The sequence below is a fragment of the Cupressus sempervirens genome, chromosome 4 (genome assembly GCF_028749045.1).
Source record: "Cupressus sempervirens isolate cs-2001-9-10 chromosome 4, ASM2874904v1, whole genome shotgun sequence".
In the NCBI taxonomy this organism is placed as follows: domain Eukaryota; kingdom Viridiplantae; phylum Streptophyta; class Pinopsida; order Cupressales; family Cupressaceae; genus Cupressus; species Cupressus sempervirens.
The window spans coordinates 414,153,651-414,170,147 of record NC_143121.1 but is presented as its reverse complement, the minus strand read 5'-3'; positions in this window follow the sequence as shown (position 1 = coordinate 414,170,147).

The following is a 16,497-nucleotide window of genomic DNA, read 5'->3' as shown; positions in this document are numbered from 1 at the left end:
AATTGTGGATCACCTTTCTAAGGAATAATAGCCACATTCGTGGCATTAAACTCTTTGAGCATAATACCTTTCTTCCTAGACACCTCTAATGCTAATAAAAGATCCCAGCAAGGAACATGCCAACATTTTTGAAAGAATAAGCTCTAAAATCGTTAGGTGCTAGAGCTTTATCAAGCGAGAAAGATTTCACCACTTCCCAAATTTCCCTCATGGTAAATGGTTTCATGAGTCCTATATTATCCTCCTCTAAAATTATATTTGGGATAGCATCAAGAAATACAGAAATCTAATCATCACAAGAAACATCTTTATTCCCCAAATCAAGTAGATCTTTAAAGAAGTTAACCCCTACCTTCTTAATTTCTGCTTCCTCTTTAATAATCTTGCCAGTATTATGATCTACAATTGAAAAAATTACATTATTTACTTTCCTCTGATTTGCAACAGCATGAAAATATTTCATGTTTCTATCTCCCTCAGAAAGCTAGAGTTCCCTTTTTTGCCTCCAATATTCTTCTTCTCTACTGCATAACTCCACCCACTTAGCTTGTTTTCCCTTTTGCATTGAAAATAACTTCAAGTTCAGCCCAGACTTGATAATATCTTCATTAATCTCTGTCAATTGCTGAAAGACAACTTTATTTTCTTCAAAAATATTTTTAAAAACTTGCTTATTCCAGTGCCTAATCTTATTTTTAAGAAACTGCATCTTTTTGAAGAATTGAAACATGTGATTCCCCTTTACTGTAGGTGAACTAGTCCACCATTGTCTGATTAATGGTAAAAAATGAGGATGTTTGAACCACATTCTCTCAAACTTAAAAGAGGATTTTTTCTTATCTGAAGACCTAAGTGTATTCTTGTTTATATTTAAGGCAACTAGAAAATGGTCAGAACCTAGAAAAGATAAAATTTCTGAAGAAACGCATAATGCAGTTAAATTCCAAGCTTTAGCAATAAAAAATCTATCAAGCTTCTCTATAATTTGAAAAAATCCATCCCTTTTAGTAAACTAGGAAAAAATTCCATTTGAAGACCTTACTTTGGACAAATCATTATCACAGATAAACTTATCAAATTCCTCCATCATTTTTGTGGAAGGGAAAATCCCCCCTTGTTTTTCCTTAATGTCTTTGATAGCATTAAAATCTCCTCCTAAAATATAATTCTAATCCCCTAAATCTCTGAGTTTGCTAGAAATAAGATCCCAAAGCTTTACCTTCTCAACACCACTCATTGGCTCATATACATTAAATATCATCATGGAAATATCAAAGTGCTCAAAATGATAGCATAACCATCCCATTCCTTTATCAATTAAATGGCTTGATATTGATCTAGGATTCCATAAAGTTATTAATCCTCCTAATGCCCCATTGGTTGAAACATGAACCGATTTCCAATTTTTCCACTTAGAAATTGTATCATGATATTTGTTGTCTGACAATTTTGATTCTTGCAGTAAAATGATGTCACTCTTTTAGTTATCCAATAGATCTTTAATTTTGCTCCTTTTGTCAGTGGAATTGATGCCCCTAACATTCCATGTAATGATCCTCATGCTATAGCTAGGGGACCTCTGGTCCTCTTAGTAACTCTTTTAACTTTTTAAAATTTGTCTTCCAATGTAGATTGAATCCCCGTAGCAATTTCCTCTTTTGCTTTCACACTTTTGCTTTTCCTACCACGAGTTTTATGAGTGTGAACAACATTCTATTTTTCACTAGGGGTTTGCATAATAGACAAGGTTTGTGAAAAATTAAATGTACCCTCCTCAACCTCTTGGATTTTATTTGAATGTCAATCATCATGATCGCAAGCTTCTTGCCAAATCTTGTCTGCTGAGCCCTAATACAATTCATACTCCTCATCCAAAAAAATTAATTCTTGACTATCATCTTCTCTACTTATTTCATCTGCTAACACGTGAAATTGCTCAGAGATAATGAAGTCAGATATCTCATTTGCCAAATTTTTCATTTCCTTATCTGCATTGTGACCCATCTTAACATATTTCATAATTTGTTGGCATTGTGGAATAAACTCAGCCAAATATGAGTTATTAAACATGACTTGTTGAGTAAAAATATCTTTATAATTCCAATCATGATTATCTCTAGAAACCTTATGATTGCCTCTGATTAAAATCTCTTTACATAAGGGATAAGTGACTGTTAAATGGAGGACTGAAACAATGTATTCCATAAATTTAAATTGGTCCTTAAAACTAATACCTATTATGTAAATAGGGAAATGTGGAGCAAAATGGCATTTAAAATTATTTCTTTGATAAAATAGACTTTGACAATGAGACATTACCTCTAAAATTGGAAGCAATTACTGAAAAGATGGAGAGTCATTATTATAATTCTTTATAAAACCCTCTTGCTGATTTAATCTCAAATCTTCAATGATTGACTTAAATAATGAGCCCCTCTTCCCACTATTCCCCGTAACTACTGTAGTGATGTCCCTTGTAACATATAACTCCTTAGCAATAGCCTTATCACAACTTGAATCCTATTTTTGCAAAATTTCATGCATGTTGACTTGTTGAATAGGAGATGCTAGAAACTTAGGAATCTCCTGATTAGTCTCAATAACATCTTCATTTTTGGTCCAACTTGAAGACATCTCTGTACTTCCATCTGTGAGTGTCTCTACTTCTTTCCAAAATTTACAATTTTCAGCTATAGTAGAATGATCTTCACATACCATAATTATATCAACATTGTTACACCGACATGCAGAATTAAAATGTCCTAGCAACATAGAATATTTGTCAATTTCACCCGGACCTTCAATAACAATCTTTTGAAACCAAAAACCCAATTTTGAGTGATAGATTAGATTGTTGGGTATTGGTTTTTTATTACTCATCAACATACAAACCCTTACTGACCTAAAAACATGCTCAGAGGGGATCAAATCATGTTTAATAAATATTCCCATCCTGTTTGCTATGAGTTCAATAATCTCAGGGTCTCTATATTCCAGAGGTAAATATAGGAATTCTACCTAGTGTGGAAAGAAGATCACATCATCAAGCTTTGGAACAAAATTTGGTGAAAAAAGGAATATAGATAAACCAAAGCCCTTACAGAACCAACCTTTAAACTTGTGCACTCTATCCCTATCCAAATTTGATTGAAATAAAACTATAAAATAGTTTAAGGCTGATTCATGAAACAATAAATCTTTCATACCTTCCCAGTTTTCTTTTGTCCAATCTAGAATCTCTTGCCTATTTAATCTATTCTTTTGAATTTGCACACATAATGCTATGTTTCTCAAAAAATCCACATGCGGTGCTAAAAGCTTTTCTGGGATATTGATTTCAAGAGTTTCTTGACAAATGATATCAGTATACTTTTGCACCATAGTTTCAGGTTTCTTTTTCCTCCAGATTTGTTTAACCTTAATGTTCTTTTGCAAACCCTTGCCATTGTCTGAGATAGAATTTGGATTAAAGGTGGCTCACTGGAAAGAAGCTGTGAACTTCTTGTCAGACTTCACTAAATGAAAACATTCTCCCACTTTAGCTTTTGTCAATCGATCCGATTGTACCAAATCATCTTGATCCATGAAATCACTACAAATCTTACCATTAAAAGGTCTATTTCTATCATAGATATCAAATGACTCTTGATGCTTTTCCTTACCTTTTTGTTTTAACCGAAACCATAGATTAATAAAGAATGGTTTCGCTAGTTGAACCATAGCCTTATGGAAAAATTTTTACCACGGGACATTCTGCTCATTGTTGTAATCACTTCCATGAAGCCCTTTGCATTTTTTGATGAATCTAATAGATTAAAATTTTTTTTTGTTTGCGTTTGATACAACCTAATCTTCCCTGCCTACCTCTATACCTACTACTGCTTGCATAGCTCCATGATCCAACCCTTCTTTTATGGTGCCCAAGAGTGGACCCTATCAAAATCCTCAATAATTTCTTGCTCTAAAGTTTCCCACTTGCTCATCCATCGCTCATGAGTTAAAAAAATAGAACTTTTCCTTTCCTACAAGGAATAGGTATTAAATACTTGTATAAAGGTTAATAAAGTTGGTATATTGGTAAATTAAGGAGCAAATTATTAGAGTGGAAAGCTAAAAATAGGATCATGAGTGAACTTAGCCGCATGGAAAAATAAAATTTAAGGAAAACGAGAACACTCCCACCTAGGATAAAGCAATTGGAATAATGTTCAATGATACCTAGAATTTACAATGGCCTATGTTACAACCTTTTCCTATTTCTAGCCCCTACTGGGTATGCTAGAATATATACCCAACACTGCAAGTTTTTTCTAGGTACAACTAAGACATAACTGGGAAAATTCACCACCAAGAGGAAAAACCCTATGTATTGATGGAAAAGCCTAGAAAACATGCATTTTCATGAAGAAAAAAAGTAAAGAAATTTTTATTTTGGACCAACTAATTGGAGCTAGGGTCCATGTATTAAATTCTTACAATTTTTTTAAATTTGTTTTAGTCACAATGAAGATGTCAACTTTTTTGTCATCAATGTTTTTTGTCTTTCACAGCTAAGTTCTTCAAATATTTTTTTCATAAATAAAAAAATGGCCACGAGAAGTTTTTTCTAGGCATGAACTTATTTTGTACATATGAATTTTGAGTAATATCTATGACATATCCATTCCTGCTTTTGATATGTGGAAGCTCATTTTGGCCTATGTTAATGAGATGCCTGAGATTGTAGGTAGATATGTGAGTTGTCTAGTGAATACTTAAGCAATATGAATATAAATAACTTATCTTGTTTCAACCAAAAAAATAGGAAGTCACTCACAAATTTACAATGTAGCTCATGATCAAAACTGATTACTTATAAAATGTCTCACACTTGAGGATTCTCACCAAATAGAAGTGAGCAAAAAAATCTCCACTAGTTATAAATTTTTCATCCCACTAAATAATTTTTTTGCTACACAAGAAGCATGGAGAAACATCAACTATTTCTTGTTGTAATTGACATCACATCAGTGAGCCCTTTCTTACTCAATTTTAAACTTGAATTCATCTCAAAACATTCACACCTAACCAATCATCAATTCTCAATCTTGAGTACCTAAATCATTGTTCAATTCAAGAAAATGGGACACTTATGTTGAATCTTGTTATATAGGCTTTTCATTTTAGTCACATGGCACTAGGAGGGCATCATATCACTCCATCTCCAATCTCTCCATAAAGGACCCAAAACTTTAGTATTCAGTTTTAAAAAGTAAATTGAGCAATGAAATTGCTATGCTATAGATAAGAGACAATTTGATTCAAAAATATAAAAAATATAGATTATTACCTCTTTGTTTTCTCCTAATGCTACTCTTGCCTGCCCACGTCTTTTCCAAGCCTTGCTAGTTGATAGATTTGATTGTATTGCCTTACCAATGCAAAACCAAAAAATTAAATCATTCAATGCAATGACAATAAGAATTGATTGAGTATTGATTTCCTACCCACATCTTTTACAAGTTAAGTTGGAAGAAAACCAATATGTTGAGTGCTGATTGAAAACCAATCCCTGAGGTACTTCTACAAGCCATATTGACATGAAAGACTCTTAACTTGAATTTGAACCTTAGTCTTTGCTATTGTAAATAAATTTTCTATTAGTTCCACTATAATAGAACCTAATGAATCATTAAAGTAATGAAGTATTTTTAAGACTTACTCTAGTCATGGTGTTTATTATTTGTGTTTTTAGGAAAGCCAAGTCAATAAATGTGGGACACAGTATCACCCATATCATATTAGTGAAGATATGATGTTGGAGTTAAAAATAAATTCAAGAAAATTTTGAAGTTATGATTTTTTATGTTTATAAATTATTGTTTATATAAACAAAACAAGCTGAATCAGAGGTCAAGATTATGACAAGAGTTTATCAGAGCTCTAGTGTTTTGGCATGTTTGTTCTATTGAATAGAAAATGCCAACATTGAGGTTGAGAATTCTAGGTTATATTTATTTTTTGTGTTGAATAATGAATGACAATAAATTTTGCAAGCCTATACCAAAGTTAATTATGTACTTAATTCCAGTGCCTTACTATTAGCTTGATGGGAAAATTGATAATACACTCTTAGCATTATGTTATTTTAGTTTTTTGATCTCGATTGAATGACTTTCAGTAGGGTTCAAAATGATTTGAGCACTCAAACCTTGTTTCAACAAAATCCCCACCCATTTTGACAACTACAATGCAGCTCAATGGATCGTCAAAGAATACTTGTCAGACATTGCTACGATTTTCAACATTTTTTATTTTTATTGTTTCTTAAGCCTATTCAGGCATATGAGTGAAGGTATGAAGTTTGATTCAATTGTTTTCATGTTGATTAAATTAACCTTAATTCAGTTTCACCATAATGACAATACTCAAGATTTTTGTTGAACCTTGGAGCTCTAGTATATGTGATATGTTTGTTCTATTAAAAAAATAGGGAATTCTGTGACTGAGGCTCATAAATTTGGTGTTGTACATGTTTGTAGTGTTGAGTAATAGATGCAAGCTATTTTTCCAAGTCTATTTGAAAGAGTCCATTGGGGAGTTCTGATCTATAAAAAGAAGACAATACTTGACCAACTTCTAAATAGTGTCTTAGGATTAAAATGTATTTCCTAAAAATTATAGAATTTGTAGTACTAAAAAATGGATGCATCATTTGACCATGGGCTTTTCTATGAGCATAGTGTTTGATGCAAAAACATACAATGACCATGAATTAAAGAACACAATCAATCGTGTAACTTAAAGCACATTATGATATTGATATCATGATTTAACTTTGTAGTTTTTGAGTCAAACTCCCACACATGATTTTTTGAGTAGTAGTTCACAAGAACCCATCTCTTATGAGAATGAATGAAAATTTTAATGCTAATTGCATCTAGGTGATGCTCATAGAGTTAAAGCATGAAAACTTCTAGTGGGGTTACCTATCCCAATGTTACTCTAGCTCAAGCACACATAACACAAAGTTTCCTCCAATGTTAAGCCCACATTGCTTGAACCTCCATATTCAAGTTCACTTGAGCTAGAGTGGTATTGGAATGGGTGACCTCCTAAGAAGCCCCAAACCTTTGTGAGCATCACCTAGATGCAATGAGTTCTAGTTATTCCATTCATTCTCATGGGAGATGGGTTCTTGATGAAACATGGATCAGTGTGTTTGACTCAAAAACTACACACTTAATTCTTGATAGCAATATCATAATTTGACTTGCCATGATAAACCTTCTACTTATTAGTTAAGACACATTATCTGAATCAATTGTATAGAGACAATAGTTTTTCAATAAAAAATAGCTCGTTAAGAAACATATGTTGTTTGAGCTCATTCTCCTGTCTACTATAATTATACAATTTGATCTTCATAACATTGATCTAAAATTTGCACTTAAAAGAAAAATAGTCTTTTCAAATAGACCTCCCAACCTTAAATTATGGTATTTGCAAGTTCAAAATATGAGTTCTGAAACTATTTACCTAAGTTCTTTTTCAAAACAACTATTATCTCCACTTTCCAAAATCGTCCTACATCAAACTCTTTGAGTTTAACAATAGAAATTATTATTTTTAATCTTAATTACATGGCATACTATTTTCAAAAAATTCTTCCAACAATTCCAAGTTTTTTTTTACTACCTCATTCTCATACTCATCTACTTTTTCACATATGTAGTTGTTTTTCATTAACTTGCAGATCACTAGTTTTCTCTTCATATTGCCTATTATTAGCCCTCAGTTTCCACTAGACATTTCCATGCTTTATGATCTGTAATGTCCCCTTTCTAGCATTCATAGCATAATGTTGTCATTAGCCTATTTCCCCATAGTCCCATAGGCTAACTAGGACATTAAATAGGCTTAGAGGCCATTTGGCTTAGACAGTTTCAGTTGCAGGTCTTTCTGAGGGGTTCTGAGGCAACTTTGGGCATACTTACTATTTATAGTAAGTCATCTTGGACATGGCCGAACATTCAGTCACATTGGTATGTCAATGGTAATTGTTTAAAATCGATAGGAAAACTTATTTATCATTGATAAGATTTGTTATGCATTGATAAAGCCATTTTATAAAGTTAAATTTAAATATTTAACTTTATTAATGCATAGACTATAGTTTGTGGGAAATATTTAAATTAAAAGAGTTCCCTTTATTTTTATAACACATTGGAGACATAACATACATAAAGGGAGTTATGTTTTATCCCACATTGAGAAAACGAAGGATTGAGCTCTTGTGAGAACACTATAAAAGAAATGGAAGAGCTTTTTTTTTGTATGCTTGGATGAAGATTAATGTTATGTTGCTAGATATCTGATTATCGGGCTTGGAGGACGAAATCCCTCTTTGCTAGCATTCTCTTCACTGTTGGAAGACACAGTCAGGAGGATCAATGGTGTTTTCACTTCAGAAAACACACTGGGTTTCATTTGGGGCGTTCGCATAAATAAATTTACAAGGGTTTGAGGTGCAGATCTGAAGTTAGTTATTGCTATAGTGCTGCATGAATAGTATTTTGCTACAGTCGGCATGAATAGTATTTTGCTACAGTACAACGTGAATAGTGTTGGTATCAAGTTTACTTGTTTTTTCAGCTGATTAGAAGTTTGGAAGGCTGCCGACTACATCTGCAAAATACCACGGCAACTAATTCCAGGTTTCTTCTGTCAAATTTTTGATACTTTTGCATAATAATTGTTGAATACAAGTCTGAATAGTTGTTGCAGCCTTTAAGGCAGCTGTAAGTGCACATCTACATTTAAAAATCACCCTTTATTAGCAGATTGAAAGAGTTTCCAGATTTTTCATATATTGTTGAATGTGTACCAAGTGTTTGTGAAAATGTTATGATGTGTATTATGCATTTTAATGTCACTTCATAGTTGTTCATAAATCTACTCATTGGAAAGCAATTTATTGAGGAAATCAGCTTTATGAGTTTGCATACAAAGTGTTTGACAATATTCCTTAAGTTAAATTTCTACAAGTCAAAGTTCAAATCAAGGGAGGATATTACATGATCATCACCCTTGTATTGGTAATAAATTATTTCTCTACTTTCTCAATATCACCAAACATATACTTTACCTTCTATTATGTTCATGTTTTGGTTTCGAGAATGATCTCTTCTATCTTCAAGACTATATGTTGGTTTTGTTGTTCTTTTTGTCTTATCCACTATTACCACCTTAATTTTTTGTATTTCTACATCTACATTTAATGAAATTAGGATTGAAACTTCCAAATTTCATATAATTATAACTTTCTTTCCTTTTTAGGTAAGGAAATTTTATTTCATTTTGGAATCTATTAAATTTTAACTATAATAGCCATAATTAGACACCGTTTGAGAATTTTCTTATAGTGCTTAAGCTTCACACATTTAAAAATAATCCATTATCAAATCATCATTTCATAATCAGAATTCATTCTTCACAACCCTAATTAGTTCTACACATTCCCCTCTCCATACATCATTTTGTGCAACTTTTCCACCACACATATATTTTCTTTTGAAATAGATACCAAATTCTATGTTGGTATTTGAAAAGAACTTTCAACTGCTAAATATGCTGATGTAAAATAGCTGGAATGTGATTCATGTTAGATTTGGGTATATATTGAGCTAATGACATGTGCTCTTAATTGAACAAATATTAAATCCCCACAAGCCAAATAGAGAACACCAATATGTGTTAGTCTCAAGAGACATAATTGAAAGATATTACCATAAAATGGAATATTACAAATAAATCTCTTGATATTACCATAAAATAGAATATTACAACCAACTTCTTGCAAGTATCCCATGATTGAAATAGAGAAGAAATTGGTACAGTAAAATCCATAATTTAAATTAAACACTTTGGCTAAATCTATGATTCACATTAGACATAGATCTATCTATTTGAAACCCCCATAAAAATTAATAGTAAGAGATGAATCAAAGAATTGATCAAATTAATCTATATCATATTTCTTCTAATTGAAGAGACAATGAAAACATACAAACATAGTGAAAATGAACAAAGATTCTCCATTGAATAAAATGATGTTGAACATACCAGAAGGGATATTGCTCACCCTAAACTATTGGTGTTAATGCTAGAAGAATGAGCTCATAGCTATGGATAATGGAGCTAGTTGGAAGCCATAAAATGGTTTAGAGAAACATTCTCTAGTTTTTATTGCATCATCGAAGCAGGGGTAATAATTTATTTTGATGGCATATCAAAAAATTTGTGTGCAATTTGCAAGAGAATTTCTAGAGAAGTACAATGGGCTATAGTTTTGTGGTAGTAATGACTTACATAATCACATTAATAATCGAGTTGCCTCATGCTCCATTTGACAATTTACATGCAATATGCAGTTCACTGCTATCACTAAGTAATAAATTAGAGGAATTCATCGATTAAAGGGGGAAAAACTTTGGATGACTTCCTTTGGGTCCTTGGATGATCTTTGGGATATATTCAGATATGTATCCCAAATATCGATTTGAGAAGATGTACAATCCACCTAAAACCATAGTGGAAAACTAATTGCACAAAATAGATAGTTGCACTTTAAAAAGCGTCTTCTAGCTGATGGTAGGAAGCAAGTGAAATCAAAATTATTTTATAATCTAGATGGCACTAATCTGAAAATCCTTCATGCTAAAAGCATCCTAATTTTGGAAGGAGGTATTGAAGGTGTTGGGACTCAAAATCGAAACCCCTTTAGAGTACCATTAAAAAAATCAAGCACTATAAGCATTTTTTAATGCATATGTACTCGACTATCCATTTGAAGGCTAAGAGGTGTTTAATGTTTCTAACATCTTGCATTCAGTATGTCTACTCATCCCATGATGATGAATTGTCATTTTGAGCCATTTCATGAAAACCAATTTTGAGCAATTTCCAAATCTACATTTTTGCAGAAGTGTCAAACAATGATAGGAGGCTACGTTTACAATTGAATATCTCTCACCCCATAATATGTCATGACTTTCCACTTTGAGATTGTTTAGTGTCCATATTGAAGAGCCTATGTTTATGATTTTGAGTCATTTTGAATAAATTTTACTAGGTTTTGAATCCCTCAAAGTTGGTCATTTATTGATGTCATGCTGATGTGAATTGTTCTAAATTATGGGAAGCCCTATTTGATTTGTTATAAATTTGACCTAGTTGACTAAAATGCTAAAATTCCTTTTGCGTTACATTCTAGAGGTTAGAGACTTGCTACATTTCAATTTTGAGCTTATGAAAAATTTGTTTGATCAATTTTCAAATGCGATTCCAAATGCAATTTCTAACTTTTTACTAGTGTGAAGAAGTGAAAATTTGTTGGTACCTCTATTCATGATGTTATAACTTGAGATCCATGATAGGTGAGATCGAATGGATTGTACCAATATGTTTTACTCTAAAAATACTTTAAGTGTGCCAATTATCAAATCCTAATGAATCCATCTGCACACTTTCTCAGGTCAATTCCATTTGAAAAAAATGCTTTTCTGTCAGTGTTTCTAGTCTACAAATTCTGAGTAGCTCACTTTAACCATTTTCCATATTTGTACCATTATTTTTCATGAGCCCTAATCTAAAATTTGTATTGTGTTCATGATAGTGAACCAATGCCCCAGTTTTCATTTTCCCCAAGTGTCAGTTTGCCTAGTTTTCAAAGCCAATTCCAAACGTGTTTTATGGTTTTTTGACATGTTTACATGCTGGCAGTTTTGAGAGGGCAAATTTGGCAGTCAATGTCTTTTGACTGAGAATTTTTCATGAGATGAGAATCGACAGGGTAAGAGTGTGTGGAATAGAGAATCAATATTATTGATCTTAGAGACTGGTCAGGTGTTTTTGTCAGTTTTCAAGGACAATCAAAGGGTCTTCTAGCATTAAATTGACAGTGTGTAGCTTAATGATAAAATTAGTTTTTAATGATAAATCAATGATCAAATTTGATTTCAATCAGTTCAAGATGATCAATGGATCAATATGCTTTTTAGTTATTTGAAAACAATTTTTTTTAGCCAGACCCACTTTGGGGTCTAACTAATTGCATCAGACTTTGGTGTAAAATGTGGTGTTTCTTATGAGAGATATTTTCGTATGCTAATACAAACAGAGGATGAAAATTGGTACTCATTGATTCAAGGCCCATGCATTTCACTATTATATCTATTGAGCATGACTTGTTTTTGTGGATCATACGCAAACACCATTGCTAGTTTTCACAGGGCATGAACCCATGTATTCAAGTATAAAGGAGGGATTGATACAAAATAATGTAGATACCAATTTTGTTGTAGCCACTAAACCTTTTCTTCCCAATTAGCAAGTGGATTTGGCATTGCGGGGTCATGCACTTCACAATTTTGAAAGAACTTGTGTTCTATATAAATTTTAATTGCAATGATTTTCCTAGCTAAGACCTAGCTCATGTTTAGTGCAAATGAATACATGCAAAGGAGCATTTAGAAGACACACACACACACAGATATATATATATATATAACCCAAGAAGAGTCAGCCTTAGAAGGTAGAGAATTAAGAGGGAACACGCCAATGGAGATTCAAAAAGGAAGACCATGCAAAGGGCTTAAACTATAACAAGCAATTTAATTATAGAGGCAACCTTGTAGATGGAGGTGTAGCTCTCATTGTATATACCCAAATTCTATGTGTCTTTGAGTCATTGGCTATCATTTTGAATATGTGGCCACGTTATCTTGGAAATGGTAATTGCAAGTGAGGCCAAGTGAGATTTCAAGACCTATTTTGTGCCTGTAAAACCCACTCCAACCTGGTGGAAGGATGGAAACTCTTCTAGTACTGTAGAAGTCGATGCAATGAGGAACCAGTGTTCATGCTTCATTGGAGTGCTTTAGTTTTCTTGGTACAAATGGCACTAGAAAGAGTACAACACTATCAATTCTTTTTGAGCACCATATATTTCATGCTTGTTATGGGTTTTGATTTCCTACCTTCCATGCATATGTGTTGGACTTTGGTAAAATCTTGGTTTACATAGAGGTGGGATTGTGCCCATTCTATTTTGAAGAATTCCATATGTTAGAAAGGGAGGAGTTTGGTTCACCATGAATGGGCACTCATATTTTAATCTGGTGTTGATATCCAATGTGGTAGGAGCAGGGGATGTCCATGCTATTTCCATAAAGGGGTCAAGGATAGGGTGGAAAGCCATGTCACGCAACTGGGGTCAGAACTAGTAGAGAAACTCTTATCTGAACGGATAGGCTTTGTCATTCAAGGTGACCACAAGTGATGGGAATAAAATAGTTTTGTATAACATGGCCCCTTCTAGCTGGAAATTTGGGTAGACCTTCCAAGGTGCTCAGTTCTGAATATCTTATGATGGATGAATCCATCAAAAAGGGCGTGACAATGTAAAAGAGCATCCCACCACAATGGGGAAGTTGTAGAGGAGTTCAAGGATGAACAAGGAAAAAGAAAGAAAAGCTTTTAGTCCCACATTGGGGATACAGTGAGGTTTTAATTATTTAAATACAATAACACATAATAGCATAGTGTCTTAAAGACACATAGCTTTTAGAAGGCCAGACATGCATTGAGGGACCCACGTATGGCCAACTAGAGGTAATCGAGAAATAAATTTTGAATGAAGACATGTATACCAAGATGATGATGTTGGCAATGATTAGACCAACCACTAGTTGACACATGGCACAAATTTCAATAGAACCAGATGGTGACACATGGTGGATCTGATAGTAGTCACTATGTCGCCAAGAAAAGTTGCTCACTAAATAAGCATAGTGACATAGCGACCAACTATGTGGTGCTGATGTGGCATACTGACATGGACTGGTGATTGGGAGCTAACTTGGTAAAGAATGACATGTGCCACAAGGTCGTTATGTCACTGATGACATGGAAAAATGTTGACTAGGATAGCAACATAGTGATTGATGATATGGCATGGTGACATGGCATAGTGAAGTGGAAAAATAGAGGACCAATGAGATGATGCCACATGGCATCTAGGTGGAAAGGGTCAAATGAAAAAGTAGTGTTCAACCAATCACATGATGACATGTCTCACCAATGGTCAATAAGGTTTTTCCCAGATTGAGAAGTAAAGGAAATTTTAGACAAGGTTTAAAAGATTAATTTTTAAAGATATTTTTCCCAAAAAGGTATGTGCAGGTTCCCTTTTAAATGAATTTTGTGTTATTCTATAGCTTGAAATTTTTGAAAAAGGTCAAATTTATAAAATGGTTGGGAACCTAATTTTTAAATGGCCACCACAAGGGCAATTGTTGTCTAAAATAGGCACTTCAATATACAGTTAGAACCAAGATGAAATGAACTTTTTGAATATGAAGTCATATTTTGCATAGATATTCACCAGTTTGAGCTATAAGTAGATTTGTGTTTTCTAGGGCATTCTCAATAGTAAGGGAAAATTTCACCATTAAGCATCAAAATTGACTAGGGGACAAATATAAAGACTTGTTGAAGTCTGAATGTGGATAAAATCAACTTTAAATAGTTTTCTTGGCTTCTTGAGGTCATTTAACTAATTTTTTCTTTTGCCTTTAGTTTCATAATCTGGCATCAAAATTGGTTATCTTTCCAATCAAATATTTGAATCACTTTATGCTTTTGGGAGGCAAAATGGTTAAGGATTTGATATCCAATTATAGAGATTATTTTAACTTTTTGAGGATGTTTTTCAAGTGGACAAATGTCAAACATAGAAAAAAATTGGGAATTCATTCCTCCTATATCATTCTCTTTCTTTCTCTATTGTATAGGTTCATGTTTTGGGGGGATTCCCATCTTTGGAGAAGTTTTCTCATTGCTGTGATACCAAGTTATTAGTTGTTTTACTTCTTGACTAATTGAGCAGAGCTCTAGTAGTGAAGGCCACACATCCACACTTGTGCAGATTTACTAGTTTCATTTCATGTGTTGTTATTCTAAGATAATTGGAAATTGATGATAGATTATATGACATATTTTGAGTTTCATTTAGAATTACCGGTTGAATGTATTTGGTCTTTCCAAGGATAAATACAAAAGGGAAGTTACAATGAATTATCTAGTTTCTCTTATTCTATCTCCTAATTCTTCATATACTATTAACTTTGCAATCAAATGAATAAGGTTTATTTGATTTAAGACATCTTGGATGAGTTGTATATCAAATATATTGTTGCTTTTGATTAAAGGAGTTAAGTAGATGCTTCAATGATCTGATAGGGTTTCTAGGTGTATGGAGGGGATATTTCATACGAATGGAATTTGGAGATTTTACTCGACAAACTTAATTGTAAGGCAATCAAGTTAGGTCATCATGTTGGTAATGACTCTATGCTACAATGGATAAGACACTGGTCACTAAATCATATGCAAGCTGATATGAAGGTTATTTGCACAGTTTATTTAAATCAAATCAATTCAATTTTCCATGTTTTGTAGTGGGCTAAAAGGAATTAACCCTCACTTAGCTTATGGAATTATAGGTTATGATTTGTAGCTATCTCATTCTTATGTTATTGCATAAGTATTAGAAGATTTAGGGGTTTCATCTATTATTCTAGATCCTGATTATGCTCATTGTGCTGGTCACATAATTAGATCTTAAGAGGTTCACCTACCTATGTTTTGTAGAGCCTGAAGAAAAGAAGGAGTGTAGCATTTTAGTTGGCCCAGGCTCTTGGTGAATTGTGTTCATTATTGGAGATAGCTTCCCATAGATGCATTCTTGCCTTGTATACTTGATTATTCAATCTCTATTAAATTAGGAGCCAACATAAGGCATTTTAAGATTGCACCTTACTAGCCCAAAAAGAATGAAAAGGAAAATTTTGAATGTTTTAAAAAAAGAATTCTTGACTTATGTAGAATAAAGAACTATTTCTACTTTCTTCTTATTTCCAAAACATAGAAAGATAACTAGCATCCATGGTACTATGTTACAATGTATTCTCCAACTAATAATAGGCATCAAATTGTACTTGAAACAATTTCCTTGTCCATTGACAGGATCTTGCAGACTATGGTTTAGTTTAATGGTAAATTGTAATTTGACACACTAATCATCAAAATCACTAAGGTTCAGACATGGATTCATGAAATTATGACAATTTAATAACAATATGTAGTCTAGGATTTAGTCAAAAAACATAATCTAGATGACTTGATTTTAGACCTTAAATAATCATAAGAAATTTAGGGTCCTCTTCAAATTATTCATAAGAGTAATTTGTCAATTTAAAGGGGAAAAGAATTCTTTAGATGATCCAACTCCCTGACCTTGTATTATGTGTTTTAGATACATGCACCTATATACAAAAAGAAAAGAATAAAATGAGGATACATATTGATCGATCTAAGATCACATTGGGATAACAAATTATAATGCATTGCAATATAGCTTAATGTTAGATTTTTAGGAAAAAATATACCAAATAT